The following is a 24,987-nucleotide window of genomic DNA, read 5'->3' as shown; positions in this document are numbered from 1 at the left end:
AGATTTAAATCAGCAAATGGTCTATCAAACAAGGGCTTCACAAAGATCTTAGTTATTTTCAAAGATATTCTTCCAGAAGATAATGTGCTCCCCAGAAGAACGAATGAAGCAAAGAAAATTGTTTGCCCATTGTAGAGAAGAACGTATGTGAAAGCATCCTTGGTACTCTGCTCAAGATTAAAGGTAAAAGAAAGGATGGTGACGGTTCACGGTGCAAGAGTGAAGCAGAAGATGATGACAAATTCATCAAATCTCGCTAAAGTTACATTTTGAGTAGAAAAGACGCAACACAGTTCTTCACCTATTTGTTGTCAGTTAAAACACCCTCTTCCTACTGCGCAAACATCAGAAGTCTCGTGGATGTGAGCTCAGTTAAAATGAAGTTGGGACACATGAAGTCACATGATTGCCACGTAATGTTGACACAAATCCTCCCGGCGGCCATCAAGAAACACAGTCATTGACCTCTATGATTTCTTCAACAAACTATGGCAGAAAGTTGTAGATTTTGAGGAGTTGGCTAATATGCAAGATGATATTGCAAGAATCACTACTGCAGGATGGTCCAAACGTGACACTACGATCAGAGACCCTTCGGCGAAACTGTGTGTGATGCCATAATAGCAAACGGTGGTGTAAAAAACCATCAAAAAAGGTGCAAAACGTTTGGGATGACAGATGCATCAAACACGGTTCAAAATTTAGTTGCGTGTGCGATGTAGGGCATACGGTTCAGCTCAATTAACTGTTTGGGATGAGGAGGCACAAAAGAAACGGGTAGCCAGATGAAGGCATGTGCGATGCACAGCATACAGTTCACTTAGATGAACTGTGTGTGATTAGGAAACACAATGGAAACTGTTCAACTGAACAAGATGTGTGTGATACGCGGGAAACAGGTCCGTAATCTGAAATGTGTGCAAAGACGAAAAATAACACAGACGATTGCTGCTAATAAGCCGTGTGAATTGCTCTGTCTGCAGTAGAATAACATGTATATATATAACTGAAATAAACATCCAATTACATAAGTGACTATACAGATCATTCACACACACCTCAATAAACAATTGCATGCATTCTAAAGTAGGAGAAACGATCGTCTAGTCATCTACTTCTTGTGACGCTCCCGCCACTGCTATGTGGCTCGAGCCCTCCTCTGGGTCAGGAAGAAGACTATTCCTCATGTCAACGATCCGCATGTACATCTCGTAGCTTGTGTACGCGTCCATGGCCGCGTACTTGACATGTTGTTCATCCAGTATTTTATGCCACACATTGCGCCAAGCGTTCTTGTCCTTATTGCTCTCTTGCTTCATCTTCGCGTAGTAGGGGTCGATGATGGCCGAGGCGAGGTCAACCAGGGAGTTTAGTTTGCTTTTGTCGCTGCCCCAGACCTTGTAGTGGTGCTGGATGTTGACAAGATTCGGGCATTTCAAGTCCGAAACCTTGAGCGCTTTTAGATCATTGGTGGTGTCCACCGTAGCGAAACTGTAGTCGGAGCTCTTGATAAACCTGGAGAAACGCTCGCAAGGCCTTATGGCAAGGTGGAAGTGGTAGAAGATCGAGGACATCATGTCGCACGCACAATTGGGCGATGACAACCTTCTGATCGTGCCTGGCACGACCCATGGTGTACTCGAGGTCGAAGCCGACCACTCGGTACTTGTCCTCGGCAAGGAACTGCTCCATAGTTTGGATGGAGCTCTTCACTGAGACCGGATCGTTCGTGTACACCACCGAGAGGGCCTTCCCCCTCACGTGGGTGTCCACTACATGATGCATGGTGAACTACCCGCCGTTGTCGTCGTCGGCCGCTGGGAGCGCCATTAGAGCCACGGGGAGCGCCATTGGAACCGCTGGATGTCCTCTCTGTATTTGTCCTTGTGGGTGTGCTTATTGTGTCGTGTGAGACGAGAGATGAAGGTAAATGGCCGCAGGAATAAAAGGGGCCGGGCGGCGTGGATTCTCGACGCGTCCGCATGGCAGTTTTTACAGCGGGTAACTGCATCGTCGCACCGCGCCTTGCACACGAACGTGCATGATCGTGCGCCGAGCACCCGGAGGGATGCGAGAGCAGAGCGCGTGCGGCGGGACGCGAGCAGAGCGCGCCGCGGCCGCCTGAACCGCAAACAACCACACACATAGAGCAGTTGAACACACAAGAAATGGTCGCCTACAAGCCGGCCGACAGTTGCGTTGCTGCGTAGAGAGCGGGCGTGTGGTACCACCTCCGTCTAGTCTATAGTCTCCTTTATATTCTGTGCCATGCTTTGCCATCAAATTTAACGTACAAAATGTTAATGCACGTTTTAAAAATTACATAATTGGAAACTATGTTCAAATACAAATCCAACTATATAATCTTTGGCGACATGCATTCGTATTTTATTAGTTAAATCATACTTATAAACCAGGATGGTGGTATAGTAGGTATTTAAATCGCAAATATTTTTTATTAACTGTATGTGTACGTGGCCTTCCATCCTCCTATCACATGTATTGTCACCCCGCTGCCGCAGACGGCTTACAGCACAAGCTTGCGCAGAGCGCGGGGGCATTATTTTTGCCAAACGGTGGTGCCAATGAATCATCGGTGATCCCGTTCCTGCGCAACCTCGCAGGTTCCCGCGCAAGCTTCCCGCCCGACTCGGTGATATCCCCCAAAATCCCAATGCTTACCGGCCTGCTATAAAAACCCTCACGGCCGGCGAGTCCTGCGTCGCATTTTCCCCTCCATCCCGGTAGCTTATCTCATCTGCTTCTCCCACAATTGCCAACGACACCGGTGTCAGGACCCCGATTCTAAGTCACACCGATCTAGCATGTAACACATCATATCACTTTGCGGCCTCACGCACGGTATTCCCACGGGTGCCACCTTACCTGGCCCGGGACCGTTTGCGCCTTTTGGCTCACGTATATGATAGTGTCGCTAGCATCCATATGACAGAGAACTCGGGCCGGCATGACTAGTCGTGAACCCAAAGTGGCACTAACTTACGGGGACATGCATACATGAATCAACATTGAGCATGTCGGTCAGCAGCGTGCGAATCCGGGCTGTAGCACTGGGCTAACAGGACTCTGGTGAACCGGGCTGTAGCAGGCTAGGCAGGACTCCGGATGTCACTGCGTGACATTTCCCTGAAGGGACAGACACATGAACGAAGTGAATCACATGCCGACCAGTCAAGTGTTCCGGAGCAGTAGTGCTGGTCTAGCAGGACTCCGGTGAACCGGGCTGTAGCGGACTACTATGGCTCATGGAAGCACAAGACTACATTTCCCCATAAGAGAGGCTACCAAGGATAAACAACTAGGTTGTCGGATCCCACACATACCAAGCATTTCAAATCATACACACAATATGCTCGATATGTGTAAGTACAACATGGCATCACAACAAGACTCTATGACTCAAAGTATTTATCCATTAGGCTCCGAGGAGCGAGATATTACAAACATGGGTCTCATGACCCAACATTCAGAGCATACAAGTCAAAGCACATGCGGAAGCTTAACATGTCTGAGTACATACATCTACAAACGAAAAAGGTTGAGAAGCCCGACTATCTACCAGATCTTGCCGAGGGCACAAGATCGTAGCTAAGGTATCAAGCTAAACGTCGAAGTCCACACGGAACTACTAGCGAGACTGATGTCTCTCTGCAAAACATAAAATAGGCAAACATGAGTCCAAATGTACCCAGCAAGACTTACATCAGAACTAACTACATATGCATCGGTATCAACAAAGGGGGTGGTGGAGTTTAACTGCAGCAAGCCAGCTTTGCCTCGGTGGCTATCTTAAACTATGACTGCAAGTAACTCTTTTGAGGTGGCGCACACGAGTCCACACATTCACCATATCAATACACCACTATGGATCCACTCCCGTCTCCCTACGAGAACGCCATCCATAGCACTCACGCTTATCTTGCGCATTTTAGAGTATCCACTTTCACTTGTCTATGAACTGTTATAGGCAACCCAGAAGTCCTTTACCACGGACACGGCTATTCGAATAGATCATTTATAACCCTGCAGGGGTGTACTTCTTCACACATGTTTCCACCACTTAGCGTCTGCACACGATATGTGCTCGGCAGACTTCAAGCGAAAGCCGACGTGGGTGTAGACCACGACCTAACTAACCACACAAGTCTCTAGTCCAGGTTTATCGCCTATTTGGGTTCCATCCGCGAGGAGATCCGGCCGGGGTTTCGCTCACAGTCCCAAACGATGTGTGCAGGGTTCCCGAGACACCAAACGGGCGCCCGGTACACCGTGCCACGGTGTATCTACCACATCATAGCCCACCCCTAGGGTTAGCACTACGCACGGCCTCCAACACATGTCCTACAAACACCAGAAGCTAGTTGCAACTCCTGGACAGAGGACAATGGCGGTTAATAGCAAGTTATCATGTTTTGTGATCTTAAATAGTGCCTTATCATGTTTTGCACTAAACAGCAAGTTAACTTGTTTAAACATGCATGAAACCAGTACAGATGGATAGATTGGATTTTTCTGTTCATTTTTCATATATAACACTCTGCATTTGGAGTTACAGATTAATTTCTATGATTTTTAGAAGTTAGCTCTATTTTATGGAATTTCCTGAATAAGGATAAATCCAAAAAAATAATTAACTGCGTCAGCACTGTGTCACTGTGACGTTAGCGGTCAACGGGGAGGGTCCAGGTCAAACTTGAACAGTGGGGCCCGCGTGTCAGTGTCACAGCTAATTAATAGAGTTAATTAGTGCTAAGTTAAATACTAACCTAAGTTAATTAGGGTGTGGGCCCACATGCAGGTGACTTATCTGGTTAACTAAAAGTTAATTAGCACTAGACTAAAATTAGCAGGGCTCTGGGCCCACTTGTCCGGACCCAGGGGAGGTCAACCCCCTGGTCAGCGGGGTCAAACCCGCTGGTGACTCGACGCCGGTGAGGCCCGAGACGGCGGCGCGGCTCGGAAAACGCCCACAGGGCACGGACGAGGCCGTTCTTGAGCTCGTTGGAGAGCTCTTGCCGGTGCGCGTCGAGTGGTGGTGGAGTCCGGGCCTATGGTGTCCGGAGCCGAAGACGGCGAACTCCAAGGCGGCGGCCGAAGTTCGGGCAACAATGGGTTCAGCGCTACGGTACATGGGATGAGGATCTGGTGGGTGCTACGGGCTCCTGGAGTGCACTGAGTGCAGTGACGCGCTCGGTTTGGATGGAGGCGAACCAAAACGACAACGGCGACAAGTCCGGCACCGGTGAGGTCTCGGTCTCGACGGAAACAAGGGCTACGATGAGCTAATGGACATGGGAGTAGGGGGGTCGGTAAAGGAGCTCACGGCGAGTGCAGAGGTGGCCTCGGCGTGCTCGGGGAAGCACCGGAGCGAGCCGGGCAGCGAGAGGGATCTCCGACGGCCAGCGAGGAAGATGATGAAGATGCCGTCGATGCAGGGCCTCCGGCGAGGCGTGGCTGGACGGGGAGGACGAGGGAGGCATGGCGATGCTCGTGGACATGTCGGGGAGGCGAGGGGAGCACGGAGGCTGCGTCTACAGCGTACGGTGGCGACGAGCTCCGCTCGGGCAAAGAGGGAGAGAGAGCAGAGGAGGGGGAAGAGGTTGGGAGAGAGTGAGAGAGTTCCAGGGGGTGCGTGTCGGCGTCCAGGGCGTCCAGAAGCTCGGCGGCAAGTAGGAGGTGGCGGAGCGTGTGCTCGCGCGCGGCGGCCACGCACGCGCTGTCCTCCTGGCGGGAGGTTGGTGATGACTGGCAGAGGCCAGTGGGCTGGGCTTCTGCTGGGCCGGGGTGGGGTGCCGGGTAAGTAGCCCAGGTAGGCTCTCTCTCTCTCTGGTTTTCCTATTTTAGTTTCTGTTTTCTATTATTCTGTAGTCTTTAGGGCTTTATTAAAAATACTTAAACAGATCCAAAAATCATGAAACTGTTTAATGCTACTGTTTGGAATATAACCAACAGCAAACATTTTAGTTTATGAGTATTTGAGCATTTAAAATATGTAATAGCATTTATATGCCCAAATGCAAATACTATATGATTTAATTTAGAGCCCAAATATGTCATGGAAAAATGTGCAACACCTCTGGTTATTGCTTCTAGCATTTTCCAGAAATGATGAACATTTTTGAAAGCCATTTGGATTCACTGAGAATATTTTAGTTGAACCTAGTGAATTCCTTTAGATGCTAGGGTTTAAACAATCCCTATTTCAAGTTCATTTGAAACTTAAACATGATGACACTCATGAGGCTAGCCTAGTGCATTGCCAAAAGCTAGGGATGTGACAACTCACCCCCACTAAACAAGAATCTCATCCCGAGATTCAAGCGTAGGGTAAGATGAAAGGGGGAACGCAAACTAACACAATCTTCACGATCCATGTTGCACTTCATAAGAACATTGATTCGATCACGATCTTTGTCTCGATGTCATGCTCTGAGAACTTCATCCAACACGATGATGACAGAAAGAAATTCTACGGAACTGATCTCCTCAAAGATCGAGCAACTGACGATCAGCTCATGAAATGAGACATAACATCTCTTGAGCTGAGACACGATACACACATCAAGAATGATGGAATGAGCATATGACAAGGTTTAAATAAGGAGCGGAATTTCCACACTTAGGAGGGTGGTGAACGGTGTCAACATAGTAAGGAGTTGGTTGACCTTCGGAACAAACGGGACACCTTTGGGAAGATGACTGGTAGAATAATTCCCTTAAGTGGCAAAAAGAATTACTTTTGATACATCGATCATTGAAACTCTCTATACCAACCTAAGGCAATTCACAAACGATCGTTTGACGGAGTTTGAGAGAACGAGATACTTGGGCTAGAATGGATGATGTGGACTACCTTGTTGAAGACAACGCGATGGATGATTTTCTTATCATCGGAAATGGATGGGACCCATGGTAGGACCACTTCCGAAGATATCCTGAACAAAAATTGCTGAGAAGGGCAGTCCAAGGGAGATTAACACAAGGCAGTGCAAGCTAGGAACAAAATGCAAATGTCGGGAATGTTCCAACCATCATATCTTCCTGGGATTCAGATCTAGTTAGAAACAAGATACTTCAGACTCACATGTCTGAAAAGAAGAGTTTCAACACAAGTCGACGAGATAACGTTGCGAGACTCTCAGGAGATGAACTATGATAGCAAGCTCCAAAACATGAGCAGGTTTTGCTACACACCTGTGAACACACTGTCCTAGACAAGCGTGACCATGTGGCAGTCTTATAATAAAACACTACTGAGTTCAGGTGGGGAACCATAATCGAGGATATTGAAGTCCTTGCATAAGGCATGCTCTTAAGAAGGAACTTCCTTTCCTTGAACAAATCAATCAGTGGCTTGGTGTGCTAGGGGATACATATGGAATGAAGATGCTCAGTCTATCAGACCATAGAATACTTCGCACATGCATGACTAACTTGGGATGATTCCAGAGGAAGAAAAACAAACTTTCTCGAATTCACGGTGACAACTTACATCAAATGCACGTGAATCAAAGGAAGTCACTTCTTTCATCCAAACATATACTTCATGAACGGGGCATGAAGAAAGTGCTTACACAAGTTTCCAACACTAGCTGGATGTTCAACACAAATCATGGAGGAGACAAAATGTTGCTGATGGGCTCAACGGCAACTCATCAGAATTTCCATATCACTGGACTTCCACCATTATGTGAACAATGTGATAGTATTGGTCAGACCAAAAGATGTAGTGGTGTATGCTCGAGGAGTCAACCACGAGTAAGACAACATTACAAATATCGTTGGTTCTGATTTGATTTGAGGATAGCCCACACTCAAATCAAAGTTTTGACAAGACAACAGATCCAACAACCGATCACGAGGAACAATCGATGAAGATATCATCTTTCTTCAACTAACACACAAACACAAGGATATCCCTTTGGAATGAACTAAGTTGGGCTACCTTTTATCTTCCAACTCTCCAAGTTGTTGTTTAGCTAAACCAACTAGCTCAGGGGTATCCAATAGGGATTCTTGGAGAAAGAGTGGTTTATTGGTAAACCAACTTGATCATGAACTCACCATATCGGTTAGGGGATGACCTGGTGATACTTTCGTGAAGATATCCGGAAAATCACGAACCACCGATATGACTCTAAGCTCGAGAACAATCTTGCTTTTCAGGGCAAGATGATATGATCGAAAGAGTGAGGGATTTACACAATCCCAACTCATGGATCGAAGAGTGCACCAGAAATAAGGACTAGGTAGCACGATCAATCTTAGGATGATGATATAATATTCAACACTCTAAGAATGAGAATATTGTCCATTTACTACAAAGCAACGAGTTGCTCGGGGTATTGATTTCACACATCACAATTCACTTGTCGGCATTTCGGTTACAACAACACAGGACCGAGGAATGAATAATGATGGCAAGAAGTATCACTGCGTCAAGAATTCATAAGAGGTGGTGCAATTCTCATGACATTCTTGACATAAAGATGGTAACACTCCAAGGTAGAACAGAGCAAAAGCTGGATTGGCATTTTGATCAGCGAAATACAACTACTTTCACCAGTCCAAGAAATGGATGAGGTGTTGGAGTTTGTTTCTCTTAGTCATTCCGGAATAGAATGGCTTGTCGGACCACAAGAATAATAGGCATCGATAACACGAATGCACGACTACTCTTGACTACGAATTGATAGTCGGAGGTCAGAAAACAACTAATGAGGGACAACTCCAAGAACATATGATTTTCTGAGTTATGGATGCATAGATTAGTATGTCGAACAAGTTCAACATATTTCTCCCGGATAACCCATGAAGAAGAAAAGGGACTGGCAGATTCACAATATGAATGGAGTACTCCTCAAGAGCACCCTGGTAGTGAACTTTTGGTTCAAAAGAACTTTTGCCATGATGGTTCATGGTATTTGGAAGAATGATATACCACGGACCACGAAGACTATCACAAAGATTACTAATATCCTAAAGGTACGAGCAACACTATCAATACAAGGTAAGTAGAGTGGATCTTGGGTCAAGAACCCAGGAGTAGAATACCTATTACTAAATGGCATCACGGGATGCTTTCGAGAATGGTGGCCAGAATCATCACACTGGGAACACAAAACATGGCTAGATTACTAGGTGACTCCCTAAAACACCTAGGGTCATAATAATAGCCCCAACATATATACCGAGGCAATAGAGTACCTCAACGCACCGGTTAGTGTGCTTATTCTGATCAAAAAGGACATCGGGAATGGAAAGAAAGGATTTGCAAATGCATAAGACTATTTAGTAACCTGGGATGACTCAGACATCATAACGGTTGTAAATGCCCAAAAGATTTGAGACATCCTGCAAAATGGTGGCATAACCACTCAACATCACAATATCAAGTTTCCGAGACCAACTATGAACACACGGAAGTACTGAAAACTGAACTGAGACATGAATCCATCAATCCTATAAGTCTATTGATTAGTAACACGTCATCATGATAGATAGATGATAAGGCCTAGTTTCTTAACCCCGTAGAAAAGAACAGGTTGACTCAAATCAGAAGGGCATAAGGTAAAGGAGTAAAAAGAGCCTTACGTTCCCTTCCACAATCAATTCCCTTATATATAACTAAAGCATTTCTAGACTCAACTTCGACTAGTTTGGCTTGGTAATCCTACAGGCAGTCAGGCTCTGATACCAACGTTGTCAAGACCCCCATTCTAAGTCACACCAATCTAGCATGTAACACATCATATCACTTTGCGGCCTCACGCACGGTATTCTCACGGGTGCCACCTTACCTAGCCCGAGACCGTTTTCGCCTTTTGGCTCACGTATATGATAGTGTCGCTAGCATCCATATGACAGAGAACCCGGGCCGACATGACTAGTTGTGAACCCAAAGTGGCACTAACTTATGGAGACAGGCATACATGAATCAACATCGAGCATGGCAGTCAGCAGCGTGCGAATCCGGGCTGTAGCATTGGGCTAATAGGACTCCGGTGAACCGGGCTGTAGTAGGATAGGCAGGACTCCGGATGTCACCGCGTGACATTTCCCCGAAGGGACAGACAGAGGAACTAAGTGAATCACATGCCGGCCAGTCAAGTGTTCCGGAGCAATAGTGCTGGGCTAGCAGGACTTCGGTGAACCGGGCTGTAGCGGACTACTATGGCTCATGGAAGCACAAGACTACATTTCCCCATAAGAGAGGCTACCAAGGATAAACAACTAGGTTGTCGGATCCCACACATACCAAGCATTTCAAATCATACACACAATATGCTCGATATGTGTAAGTACAACATGGCATCACAACAAGACTCTACGACTCAAAGTATTTATCCATTAGGCTCCGAGGAGCGAGATATTACAAACATGGGTCTCATGACCCAACATTCAGAGCATACAAGTCAAAGCACATGCGGAAGCTTAACATGTCTGAGTACAGACATCTACAAATGAAAAAGGCTGAGAAGCCTGACTATCTACCAGATCTTGCCGAGGGCACAAGATCGTAGCTAAGGTATCAAGCTAAATGTCGAAGTCCACACGGAACTACTAGCGAGACTGATGTCTCTCTGCAAAACATAAAATAGGCAAACATGAGTACAAATGTACCCAGCAAGACTTACATCAGAACTAACTACATATGCATCAGTATCAACAAAGGGGGTGGTGGAGTTTAACTGCAGCAAGCCAGCTTTGACTCGGTGGCTATCTTAAACTACGACTGCAAGTAACTCTTTTGAGGTGGCGCACATGAGTCCACATATTCACCATATCAATACACCACTATGGATCCGCTCCCGTCTCCCTACGAGAACGCCATCCATAGCACTCACACTTATCTTGCGCATTTTAGAGTATCCACTTTCACTTGTCTATGAACTGTTATAGGCAACCTAGAAGTCCTTTACCACGGAGACGGTGATAACCCACAAGTATAGGGGATCGCAACAGTTTTCGAGGGTAGAGTATTCAACCCAAATTTATTGATTCGACACAAGGGGAGCCAAAGAATATTCTGAAGTATTAGCAGCTGAGTTGTCAATTCAACCACACTTGGAAACTTAGTATCTGCAGCAAAGTGTTTAGTAGCAAAGTAATATGATAGTAGTGGTAACGGTAGCAAAGTAATGTTTTTGGTATTTTGTAGTGATGATAGCAATAGCAACGAAAAAGTAAATAAGCGAAGAACAATATATGGAATGATCATAGGCAATGGATCGGTGATGGAGAATTATGCCGGATGTGGTTCATCATGTAACAGTCATAACCTAGGGTGACACAGAACTAGCTCCAATTCATCAATGTAATGTAGGCGTGTATTCCGAATATAGTCATACGTGCTTATGGAAAAGAACTTGCATGACAACTTTTGTCCTACCCTCCCGTGGCAGCGGGGTCCTAATTGAAACTAAGGGATATTAAGGCCTCCTTTTAATAGAGTACCGGAACAAAGCATTAGCACATAGTGAATACATGAACTCCTCAATCTATGGTCATCACCGGTAAGTATCCCGATTATTGTCACTTCGGGGTTAACGGATCATAACACATAATAGCTAGGTGACTATAGACTTGCAAGATAGGATCAAGAACTCTCATATATTGATGAAAACATAATAGGTTCAGATCTGAAATCATGGCACTCGGGCCCTAGTGACAAGCATTAAGCATAGCAAAGCCATAGCAACATCAATATCAGAACATAGTGGATACTAGGGATCAAAACCTAACAAAACTAACTCGATTACATGATAAATCTCATCCAACCCATCCCCGTCCAGCAAGCCCACGATGGAATTACTCACGCACGGCGGTGAGCATCATGAAATTGGTGATGGAGGATGGTTGATGATGACGATGGCGACGGATTCCCCTCTCCGGAGCCCCGAAAAGACTCTAGATCAGCCCTCTTGAGAGGTTTTAGGGCTTGGCGGCGGCTCCGTATCGTAAAACGCGATGAATCCTTCTCGCTGATTTTTTTCTCCCTGAAACCAAATATATAGAGTTGGGGTTGAGGTCGGAGGAGCTCCAGGGGGCCCACGAGGTAGGGGGCGCGCCCTAGGGGGGCAGGCGCGCCCCCCACCCTCGTGGACAGGTGGTGGGCCCCCTGGTCTTCATCTTTTGCAAGGATTTTTTATTATTTCCGAATAGATGTTCCGTGAAGTTTCAGGTCATTCCGAGAACTTTTGTTTCTGCACATAAATAAGACCATAGCAATTCTACTGAAAACAGCGTCAGTCCGAGTTAGTTCCATTCAAATGCAAGTTAGAGTCCAAAACAAGGGCAAAAGTGTTTGGAAAAGTACATACGACGGAGACGTATCAACTCCCCCAAGCTTAAACCTTTGCTTGTCCTCAAGCAATTCAGTTGACAAACTGAAACTGATAAAGAAAAACTTTTACAAACTCTGTTTGCTCTTGTTGTTGTAAATATGTAAAGCCAACATCCAAGTTTTCAGCAAAGATTATGAACTAACCATATTTACAATAACGCATAGGTCTCATGTTTACTCATATCAATGGCATAATCAACTAGCGAGCAATAATAATAAATCTTGGATGACAACACTTTCTCAAAACAATCATAATATGATATAACAAGATGGTATCTCGCTAGCCCTTTCTGAGACCGCAAAACATAAATGCAGAGCACCTTTAAAGATCAAGGACTGGCTAGACATTGTAATTCATGGTAAAAGAGATCCAGTAAAGTCATACTCAATGTAAACTAACAGTAATGAATGCAAATGACAACAATGCTCTCCAACTGGTGCTTTTCAATAAGAGGATGATGACTCGGCATAAAAGTAAATAGATAGGCCCTTCGCAGAGGGAAATAGGGATTTGTAGAGGTGCCAGAGCTCGGTTTTGAAATAGAGGTGAATAATATTTTGAGTGGTATACTTTCATTGTCAACATAACAACCAAGAGATGGAGATATCTTCCATGCTACACACATTATAGGCGGTTCCCAAACAGAATGGTAAAGTTTATACTCCCCCTCCACCAACAAGCATCAATCCATGGCTTGCTCGAAACAACGAGTGCCTCCAACTAACAAGAGTCCCAGGGGGGTTTTGTTTGCAATTATTTTGATTTGATTTGCATAAAGCATGGGACTCGGCATCCCGGTGACCAGCCACTTTCGCGTGAGTGAGGAGCGGAGTCCACTCCTCTTGAGAATAACCCGCCTAACATGGAAGATACAGATAGCCCTAGTTGATACATGAGCTATTCGAGCATACAAAACAGGATATTTATTTGAAGGTTTAGAGTTTGGCACATACAAATTTACTTGGAACGGCAGGTAGATACCGTATATAGGTAGGTATGGTGGACTCATATGGAATAACTTTGGGGTTTATGGAGTTGGATGCGCAAGTAGTATTCTCGCTTAGTACATGTGAAGGCTAGCAAAAGACTGGGAAATGACCAGCTAGAGAGCGACAACAGTCATGAACATGCATTAAAATTAATCAACACCGAATGCAAGCATGAGTAGGATATAATCCACCATGAACAAAAATATCGTGAAGGCTATGTTGATTTTTTTTCAACTACATGCATGAACATGCGCCAAGTCAAGTCACTTAAATCATTCAGAGGAGGATACCAACCTATCATACCACATCACAACCATTTTAATAGCATGTTGGCACGCAAGGTAAACCATTATAAGCTCCTAGCTAATCAAGCATGGCACAAGAAACTATGATCTCTAGTTGTGATTGCAAACATGTTTATTCATAATAGGCTGAATCAGGAACGATGAACTAATCATATTTACAAAAACAAGAGAGGTCGAGTTCATACCAGCTTTTCTCATCTCAGTCAGTCCATCATATATCGTCATAATTGCCTTTCACTTGCACGACTGGACGATGTGAATAATAATAATAATAGTGCGCGTGCATTGGACTAAGCTGGAATCTGCAAGCATTCAATAAACAGGAGAAGACAAGGCAATATGGGCTCTTTTGTCAGATCAACAATAATGCGTATAAGAGCCACTACAACAATTTAATCATGGTCTTCTCCTATCGTCCCCCAAAGAAAAGAAAAGAAATAAAACTATTTACACGGGAAAGCTCCCAACAAGCAAAAGAAGAATAGGAAATCTTTTTGGGTTTTATTTTTAATTACTACTACAAGCATGGAAAGTAAACTAATTAAAAGCTACAACTAAATTTTTTGGTTTTTCTTAAGGTTTATTAAACACATAAGAAGAAAGCATAAAAAGGAAATAAACTGGCATGGATGATACAATGAAAAGTATGAGCACCTACATCTAGCAATGAGTGTGTGAACATAAATGTAATGTCGGTGAGAAATACATACTCCCCCAAGCTTAGGCTTTTGGCCTAAGTTGGTCTATGGCCACGGCTGGCCTGGCGGATATCCATAGTAATAGTTGGGGTCGTACTGTGATGCAGCGGCTATCGCCTCCTGAGCTGCAGCGTGGCGACGAGCGGCCTCAGCCCTCCTCTCGTACTCATCTGCCTCCTCTCTAGTAATAACATATCTTCCTTTTGCCTGATAATCAAAGAAGGCAGAAGCAGGGAGAGTAATACGTACATCACACAGTCTGTTAAAGATTAGTCGATACTGCAGATGTGATTCACTCCTCTCAACAAATTGGTGGTGAACCATAGCATTAAAATCTAGGTAAGCGGGAGGCAGTTCAATATCATCCTCCCGTATGGTCACACCGAGAAAATCGGCTAAGCGAGTTGCATAAATTCCACCAAAGAAATCTCCATTAAATCTATTAAGATGCAACCTACGTGCAACAATGGCTCCCAAATTATAAGATTTGTCTCCTAACACAGCACTCCTAAGAATAGTGAGGTCAGGGACACACATGTGACATGCCTGATGTCTACTACACAACCTTCTTCTTGTAGACGTTGTTGGGCCTCCAAGTGCAGAGGTTTGTAGGACAGTAGCAAATTTCTCTCAAGTGGATAACCTAAGGTTTATCAATCCGTAGGAAGCGTAGGATGAAGATGGTCTCTCTCAAGCAACCCTGCAACCAAATAACAAAGAGTCTCTTGTGTCCCCAACACACCCAATACAATGGTAAATTGTATAGGTGCACTAGTTCGGCGAAGAGATGGTGATACGAGTGGTATATGGATAGTAGATAATGGTTTTTGTAATCTGAAAATATAAAAACAGCAAGGTAACTAATGGTAAAAGTGAGCGTAAACGGTATTGCAATGCGTTGAAACAAGGCCTAGGGTTCATACTTTCACTAGTGCAAGTTCTCTCAACAATAATAACATAATTGGATCATTGGATCATATTACTATCCCTCAACATGCAACAAAGAGTCACTCCAAAGTCACTAATAGCGGAGAAAAAACGAAGAGATTTTGGTAGGGTATGAAACCACCTCAAAGTTATTCTTTCCAATCAATCATGGTGGATCATGCAAAGCAATATGACAATGATGGAGCGTGTCATAATAAATAGAACGGTGGAAGGTTGCATGGCAATATATCTCGGAATGGCTATGGAAATGCCATAATAGGTAGGTATGGTGGCTGTTTTGAGGAAGGTATATGGTGGATTTATGGTACCGGCGAAAGTTGCGTGGTACTAGAGAGGCTAGCAATGGTGGAAGGGTGAGAGTGCGCATAATCCATGGACTCAACATTAGTCATAAAGAACTCACATACCTATTGCAAAAATCTATTAGTTATCGAAACAAAGTACTGCGCGCATGCTCCTAGGGAGATATATTGGTAGGAAAAGACCATCGCTCGTCCCCGACCGCCACTCATAAGGAAGGCAATCAATAAATAAATCATGCTCCGACTTCATCGCATAACGGTTCACCATACGTGCATGCTACGGGAATCACAAACTTCCACCCAAGTATTTCTCAAATTCACAACTACTCAACTAGCATGACTCTAATATCACCATCTCCATATCTCAAAACAATTATCAAGTATCAAACTTCTCTTAGTATTCAATGCACTCTATATGAAAGTTTTTATTATACCCCTCTTGGATGCCCATCATATTAGGACTAGTTTCATAACCAAAGCAAACTACCATGCTGTTATAAAGACTCTCAAAATGATATAAGTGAAGCATGAGAGTTCATTAATTTCTATAAAATAAAACCACCACCGTGCTCTAAAAAGATATAAGTGAAGCACTAGAGCAACAACAAACTACTCCAAAAGATATAAGTGAAGATCAATGAGTAGTCGAATAATTATGCAACTATGTGAAGACTCTCTAACATTTAAGAATTTCATATTTTGATACTTTATTCAAACAGCAAACAAAACAAAATAAAATAAATTGACACTCCATGCAAAACACATGTCATGTGGTGAATAAAAATATAGCTCCAAGTAAAGTTACCGATGAGCGAAGACGAAAGAGGGGATGCCTTCCGGGGCATCCCCAAGCTTAGGATCTTGGTTGTACTTGAATATTGCCTTGGGCTGCCTTGGGCATCCCCAAGCTTATGCTCTTGCCACTCCTTATTCCATAGTCCATCGAATCTTTACCCAAAACTTGAAAACTTCACCACACAAAACTTAACAGAAAACTCGTAAGCTCCGTTAGTATAAGAAAATAAATCACCACTTAGGTACTGTTGTAAACTCATTCTAAATTCATATTGGTGTAATATCTACTGTATTCCAACTTCTCTATGGTTTATAAACTATTTTACTAGCCAAAGATTCATAAAAATAAGCAAACAACACACGAAAAAGGAATCTGTCAAAAACAGAACAGTCTGTAGTAATCTAGATCAAAAGTATACTTCTGGAACTCATACAATTCTCAAATAAATTGCTGGACGTGAGTAATTTATCTATTAATCATATGCAAAAATAATTAACTAAATAGCACTCTCTAATAAAAAATGGCAGCAATTCTTGTGAGCGCTAAAGTTTCTGTTTTTTACAGCAAGATCAACAAGACTTTCCCCAAGTCTTCCCAACGGTTCTACTTGGCACAAACACTAATTAAAACATAAAAACTCAATAATAACAGAGGCTAGATAAATTATTTATTACTAAACAGGAACAAAAATCAAGGAATAAAAATAAAGTTGGGTTGCCTCCCAACAAGCGCTATCGTTTTACGCCCCTGGCTAGGCATGATGATTTCAATGATGCTCACATAAAAGATAAGAGTTGTAACATAAAGAGAGCAGCTTGAAGAATATGGCTAGCACATTTAAGTATAACCCACTTCCTATGCATAGGTATTTTCTGAACAAATAACTTGTGGTAACAAGAATCAACTTGCATAGGAAGGTAAAACAAGCATAACTTCAAAACTTTAAGCACATAGAGAGGGAACTTGATATTATTGCAATTCCTACAAGCACATGTTCCTCCCGCATAATAATTTTCAGTAGCATCATGAATGAATTCAACAATATAACCAGCACATAAAGCATTCTTTTCATGATCTACAAGCATAGAAAATTTACTACTCTCCACATAAGAAAAATTCTTCTCATTCGGGATAGTGGGAGTATCATAAGAAACTCGAATACTATAAACTGTTTCCACATTAAAAGAGTAATGTTCAGAAAAAGGGTAATCATAATCATGACAAGTTCTATAAATATAATCATCACTACTTTTTATATCATATGTATCATCACAATAATTATCATAAGTAGCAACTTTGTTCTCATCATAATCGATTGAAACCTCTTCCAAGATAGTGGAATCATCACTAAATAAAGTCATGACCTCTCCAAATCCACTTTCGTAATTATCATAATAAGATTCAACATCCTCCAAAATAGTGGGATCATTACTTCCTAAAGTTGACACTCTTCCAAACCCACTTTCATCAATATAATCATCAAAAGTAGGAGGCATGCTATCATCATTATAAATTTGCATATCAAAACTTGGGAGACTAAAAATATCATATTCATTAAACGTAGCATCCCCAAGCTTGGGACAAACATTAATTGCAGCAAATATATTCTCAAAAAAATCATCTTAATCAAACATAGCATCCCCAAGCTTGGGCCTTTTCATATCATAAGCATAATCACTCTCATCATTAATAGTATAGATATCACCAATAGTATAGCAATTATCATATTCTTCCAAGCAAGTGCCAAAAAGATTTTCAAGATCATAAGAAGTATCATTATCTTCCACAATTATATTTTCATGAGACACAATAGTAATAGGAGCAGCATTATTTGGGAGAGATATCTTTTTACCTATCTTCCTTTTTCTTTTCTTCTTCTTCACCACATCATGTGTGGGTTCAATCTTCTTTTTGGAGCTCCTTATTAATGAGATTGGTTGAATAGGAGGCTCCTCCTCGTTACTTGATTCATCATAAGAAATAATAGGAGGATATTGGGAAGTCTCTTCCCTTTCATTAGTATTTTCTTCATCCTCTATTTCTTTTCTTTTCTTTATGTAATTGGCAATATAAGGGTTTTCAATGCAATTCACCGCACAATGCATATAAATTTCTTCTAGATCAAAATTAAGAACTCTATAAAGGGCAAATTCTGGAATAACCTTAGTTATACGTTTCATTTCTTCATAACCCAAGAGCAAACTAAGTTCATTATGATGTGCAAGAGAAATCAAGTTACCGCAATTTTTGGACACGATACGATCATGAAACAACTTGCATTGTGTACTGAAATGATCACGTTCATTGCAAAGTTCACAAGTACGTCTAAGAAAATTTAAATTTTCAGCACAAACATCTAGCCTTTCTTGCAACCATTTAGTTTCTAAGTACTTATGCCTCTTGCAATATCTATCTTCCATATTTGGTGTGTACTTGCAAACCCGATGCACTCCACAAAAATTGACATGTTTATAGGAGACATTTTCATCGTAACTAGTGCAATCATCATTAGTACTATGGATATTCAAGGAGTTCATAGTAACAACATTGCAATCATGCTCATCATTCAAAGATTTAGTGCCAAACATTTTTAATGCATTCTTCTTCTAACACTTTGGCACAATTTTCCTTCCCATCATACTCACGAAAGATATTAAAAAGATGAATCATATGAGGTAAACTCAATTCCATTTTTTATAGTTTTCTTTTATAAACTAAACTAGTGATAAAACAAGAAACTAAAAGACTCGATTGCAAGATCTAAAGATATACCTTCAAGCGCTAACCTCCCCGGCAACGGCGCCAGAAAAGAGCTTGATGTCTACTACACAACCTTCGTCTTGTAGACGTTGTTGGGCCTCCAAGTGTAGAGGTTTGTAGGACAGTAGAAAATTTCCCTCAAGTGGATGACCTAAGGTTTATCAATCCGTAGGAGGCATAGGATGAAGATGGACTCTCTCAAGCAACCCTGCAACCAAATAACAAAGAGTCTCTTGTGTCCCCAACACACCCAATACAATGGTAAATTGTATAGGTGCACTAGTTCAGCGAAGAGATGGTGATACAAGTGTTATATGGATAGTAGATAATGGTTTTTGTAATCTGAAAATATAAAAACAGCAAGGTAACTAATGGTAAAATTGAGCGTAAACGGTATTGCAATGCATTGAAACAAGGCCTAGGGTTCATACTTTCACTAGTGCAAGTTCTCTCAACAATAATAACATAATTGGATCATATAACTATCTCCCAACATGCAACAAAGAGTCACTCCAAAGTCACTAATAGCGGAGAACAAACGAAGAGATTATGGTAGGGTACGAAACCACCTCAAAGTTATTCTTTCCAATCAATCCGTTGGGCTATTCCTATAAGTATCACAAACAGCCCTAGAGTTCGTACTAGAATAACACCTTAAGACACAAATCAACCAAAACCCTAATGTCACCTAGATACTCCAATGTCACCTCAAGTATCAGTGGGTATGATTATACGATATGCATCACACAATCTCAGATTCATCTATTCAACCAACACAAATAACTTCAAAGAGTGCCCCAAAGTTTCTACCGGAGAGTCAAGACGAAAACGTGTGCCAACCCCTATGCATAGGTTCATAGGCGGAACCCGCAAGTTGATCACCAAAACATACATCAAGTGGATCAATAGAATACCCCATTGTCACCACGGGTATCCCACGCAAGACATACATCAAGTGTTCTCAAATCCTTAAAGACTCAATCCGATAAGATAACTTCAAAGGGAAAACTCAATCCATTACAAGAGAGTAGAGGGGGGAGAAACATCATAAGATCCAACTATAATAGCAAAGCTCGCGATACATCAAGATCGTATCACCTCAAGAACACGAGAGAGAGAGAGAGAGATCAAACACATAGCTACTGGTACATACCCTCAGCCCCGAGGGAGAACTACACCCTCCTCGTCATGGAGAGCACCGGGATGATGAAGATGGCCACCGAAGAAGGGTTCCCCCCTCCGGCAGGATGCCAGAATGGGTCTAGATTGGTTTTCGGTGGCTACGGAGGCTTCTGGCGGCGGAACTCCCGATCTATTGTGCTCCCCGATCGTTTTAGGGTATATGGGTATATATAGGAGGAAGAGGTACGTCAGGGGAGCCACGAGGGGCCCACGAGGGTGGAGGGCGCGCCCTAGGGGGGTGGGGCGCCCCCCTACCTCGTGGCTCCCTCATTTCTTTCCTGACGTGCACTCCAAGTCTATCAGGTTGCTTTCCTTCCAAAAATAGGTTCCGTGAAGTTTCGGGTCAATTGGACTCCGTTTGATTTTCCTTTTCTGCGATACTCTAAAACAAGGGAAAAAACAAAAACTGGCACTGGGCTCTGGGTTAATAGGTTAGTCCCAAAAATCATATAAAATAGCATATAAATGCATATAAAACATCCAAGGTTGATAATATAATAGCATGGAACAATCAAAAAATATAGATACGTTGGAGACGTATCATTGCGTCATCTTTACCATTAATGCATCTACCTATGAAGAGAGCAAAATAATGTATAGCAGGAAAGTGAATGCTCCATATGGTAGCTTGTGTTATATCTCTAGATTTCCCCACAGTTATACTAGCAAGAAATCTCTAAATTCAGATTTGCGAGGTTCCCTGACACTACCCCATTGTGGAAGTTTGCAAGCAGTGGTAAAATCCTCTAAGTCCATAGTATAAGATTTTTCATAAAGATCAAACAAGACAGATGGGGAATTACGTGAAGATGAAAATTCAAACCTCCTCACAAAGGAACTAGTGAGATAGTGATACTGGCTGCACTTCTCTTCCTCGAAGCTCACAAGATCCACGTTACGCAAATATGCGTTAAATTTTTCCTTAATTCCCGCTCGATCCATAAAGTTTTCAGAAGGCCATTCACAAGTACGCACTAGAGCATATCCTGGTGGCTCTTCATCAGCATCACGCATTGCAAGCCTGGGTCCTTGCTTCCTTGAAGAACCACCTTGGTACATTTTCCTAAGCATATTTCTTCCTCTGAAAAATTTCTGAAATTTTTAGTAACTTCAAAATAAAAGTAAACCAAACTCAACAAAATTGATAGCAACTACTCCTACAAGTGCCTAGAGCCTATATCATGCATCAAAACTACTTGGAACCATATAAATTTGACATGCAAGCTCAAGAACATGGTCACCTAGGAAGCACAAATTTGCAATGAATAAAGCACTAGAACAAAAACTAATTGGGCCAATGGAGGAGTCACATACCAAGGAACAATCTCCCCAAGCAGTTTTGTGAGAGGTGCTTTGAGCAAGGAGATCGAAAATGGCAGCAAAACGAGCTTGGGCTCGGGTTTGAGCTGGATATTCGTGTTTGTGGGAGGAAGAAGGAGTGTGTGGGTGAAAGGATAAGTGGAGGAGGACCACCGTGGGCCCACGAGGCAGGGGGCGCGCCCAGGGGGTAGGGCGTGCCCCTGACCCTCGTGGCCAGGTGCCAGCTCCTCCTGCTGTGTTCTCAGTGCCAAATATTCTCAAATATTCCAGAAAAAATCATATTTAAATTTCAGGGCATTTGGAGAACTTTTATTTTTGGGGTATTTTTATATTGCACGGATAATTCAGATAACAAACAGAAAATACAATTTTTATTTTATTTAATATAAATAACAGAAAGTAAGAGGAGGGTACAGAAGGTTGTGCCTTCTAGTTTCATCGATCTCATGCTCATCAAAAGGAATCCACTAACAAGGTTGATCAAGTCTTGTCAACGAACTCATTCCGAATAACATGGAACCGGAGAAAATTTGAATAACACTATGTTACCTCAACGGGGATATGCACATGCCCAATAATAAGAATATCATATTTCTTCTTGATAGTAAGAAGAGGAAATTCAAAACCTCCAAATATAATCGATGGAATTTTTCCAATAGAATTGATACTATGAACTTGAGGTTGTTTCCTCGGAAAGTGTACCATATGCTCATTACCATTAACATGAAAAGTGACATTTCCTTTAGTGCAATCAATAACAGCCCCTGCAGTATTCAAAAAGGGTCTTCCAAGAATAATAGACATACTATCATCCTCGGGAATATCAAGAATAACAAAGTCCGTTAAAATAGTAACGTTTGCAACTACAACAGGCACATCCTCACAAATACCGACATGTATAGAAGTTGATTTATCAGCCATTTGCAAAGATATTTCAGTAGGTGTCAACTTATTCAAATCAAGTCTACAATATAAAGAGAGAGGCATAACACTAACACCGGCTCCAAGATCACATAAAGCAGTTTTAACATAGTTTCTTTTAATGGAGCATGGTATAGTGGGTACTCGTGGATCTCCAAGTTTCTTTGGTATTCCACCCTTAAAAGTATAATTAGCAAGCATGGTGGAAATTTCAGCTTCTGGTATCTTTCTTTTATTTGTAACAATATCTTTCATATACTTAGCATAAGGATTCATTTTGAGCATATCAGTTAATCGCATACGCAAAAAGATAGGTCTGATCATTTCAGCAAAGCGCTCAAAATCCTCATCATCCTTTTTCTTGGATGGTTTGGGAGGAAAAGGCATGGGTTTCTGAACCCAAGGCTCTCTTTCCTTACCGTGTTTCCTAGCAACAAAGTCTTTTATCATAACGTTGATTCTTTGATTGTGGGTTATCAAGATCAACAACAGGTTCAATTTCTATATCATTATCATTACTAGGTTGAGCATCATCATGAACATTATCATTAACATTATCACTAGTTTCAGGTTCATTACCATATTGTGTTTCAGCATCAGAGATAGAAATATCATTTGGATTCTCAGGTGTTTCAGTAATAGGTTTACTAGAAGCATGCAAAGTCCTATCATTTTTCTTTTTCTTCCTATTAGAAGGACAGGTGCATCCACATTATTTCTCTGAGAATCTTGCTCAATTCTCTTAGGGTGGCCTTCAGGATACAGAGGTTCCTGAGTCATTCTACCAGTTCTAGTAGCCACTCTAACAGCATTATCATTATTCTTACTATTCAATTCATTGAGCAAATCATTTTGAGCTTTAAGTACTTGTTCTACTTGAGTGGTAACCATAGAAGCATGTTTACTAATAAGTTTAAGTTCACCTTTAACATTAGCCATATAATCACCCAAGTGTTCAAGCATATTTGAATTGTATTTCAATTGTCTACCAAAATAAGCATTAAAGTCTTCTTGCTTAGCCATAAATTTATCAAACTCATCTAAGCATGGGCTAGCAAATTTAGTAAATGGGATTTCAGATTTATCATATCTATAGAGAGAATTTACCTTTACTACCTGTGTCGGGTTATCAAGACCATGAGTTTCTTCAATGGGTAATGGATTAAGATCATATGTTTCTTCAACAGGCGGTAAATTAAGACCATGTATTTCCTCAATAGGAGGTAAATTCTTAACATCTTCAGCTTTAATACCCTTTTCTTTCATGGATTTCTTTTCCTCTTGCATATCTTCAGGACTGAGAAATAGAATACCCCTTTTCTTCGGAGTTGGTTTAGGAATAGGCTCAGGAGCTGGCTCAGGAAGTGTCCAATTATTTTCATTTGTCAACATATTATTCAATAGAATTTCAGCTTCATCTGGTGTTCTTTCCCTGAAAACAGAACTAGCACAACTATCCAGGTAATCTCTGGAAGCATCGGTTAGTCCATTATAAAAGATATCAAGTATTTCATTTTTCTTAAGAGGATGATCAGGCAAAGCATTAAGTAATTGGAGAAGCCTCCCCCATGCTTGTGGGAGACTCTCTTCTTCAATTTGCACAAAATAAAGCAACTTGTTTATTATGAGTAGGGAAATATTTAGCAGAGAAGTAATAAATCCTATCCTGGGGACTACGCACACAACCAGGATCAAGAGAATTAAACCATATCTTAGCATCACCCTTTAATGAGAACGGAAATATTTTAAGGATATAAAAGTAACGAGTTCTCTCATCATTAGTGAACAGGGTAGCTATATCATTTAATTTAGTAAGATGTGCCACAACAGTTTCAGATTCATAGCCATGAAAAGGATCAGATTCAACCAAAGTAACTATATCAGGATCAACAGAGAATTCATAATCCTTATCAGTAACACAGATAGGTGAAGTAGCAAAAGTAGGGTCAGGTTTCATCCTACCATTTAGAGATTGCTTATTCCATTTAGCTAATAACCTCTTAAGTTCGTATCTATCTTGGCAAGCTAAAATAGCTAGAGCAGCTTCTTTTTCAAAAACATAGCCCTCAGGAATAACAGGTGAGTCTTCATCATCACTTTCATCAATATTATCAGATTCAATATTTTCACTCTCTCTAACCCTAGCAAGTTGTTCATCTAGAAATTCACCAAGTGGCACAATAGTATCAAGCATAGAAGTAGTTTCATCATAAGTATCATGCATAGCAGAAGTGGCATCATCAATAACATGCGACATATCAGAACAAATAGCAGAAGCAGGTTTAGGTGTCGCAAGCTTACTCAAAACAGAAGGTGAATCAAGTGCAGAGCTAGATGGCAGTTCCTTACCTCCCCTCGTAGTTGAGGGATAAATCTTGGTTTTTGGATCTCTCAAGTT

Source organism: Triticum urartu, chromosome 3A, assembly GCF_056163025.1.
Source record: "Triticum urartu cultivar PI428250 chromosome 3A, HENAU_Tu73, whole genome shotgun sequence".
In the NCBI taxonomy this organism is placed as follows: Eukaryota; Viridiplantae; Streptophyta; class Magnoliopsida; order Poales; family Poaceae; genus Triticum; species Triticum urartu.
Note: the sequence above shows the minus strand (reverse complement) of the source record.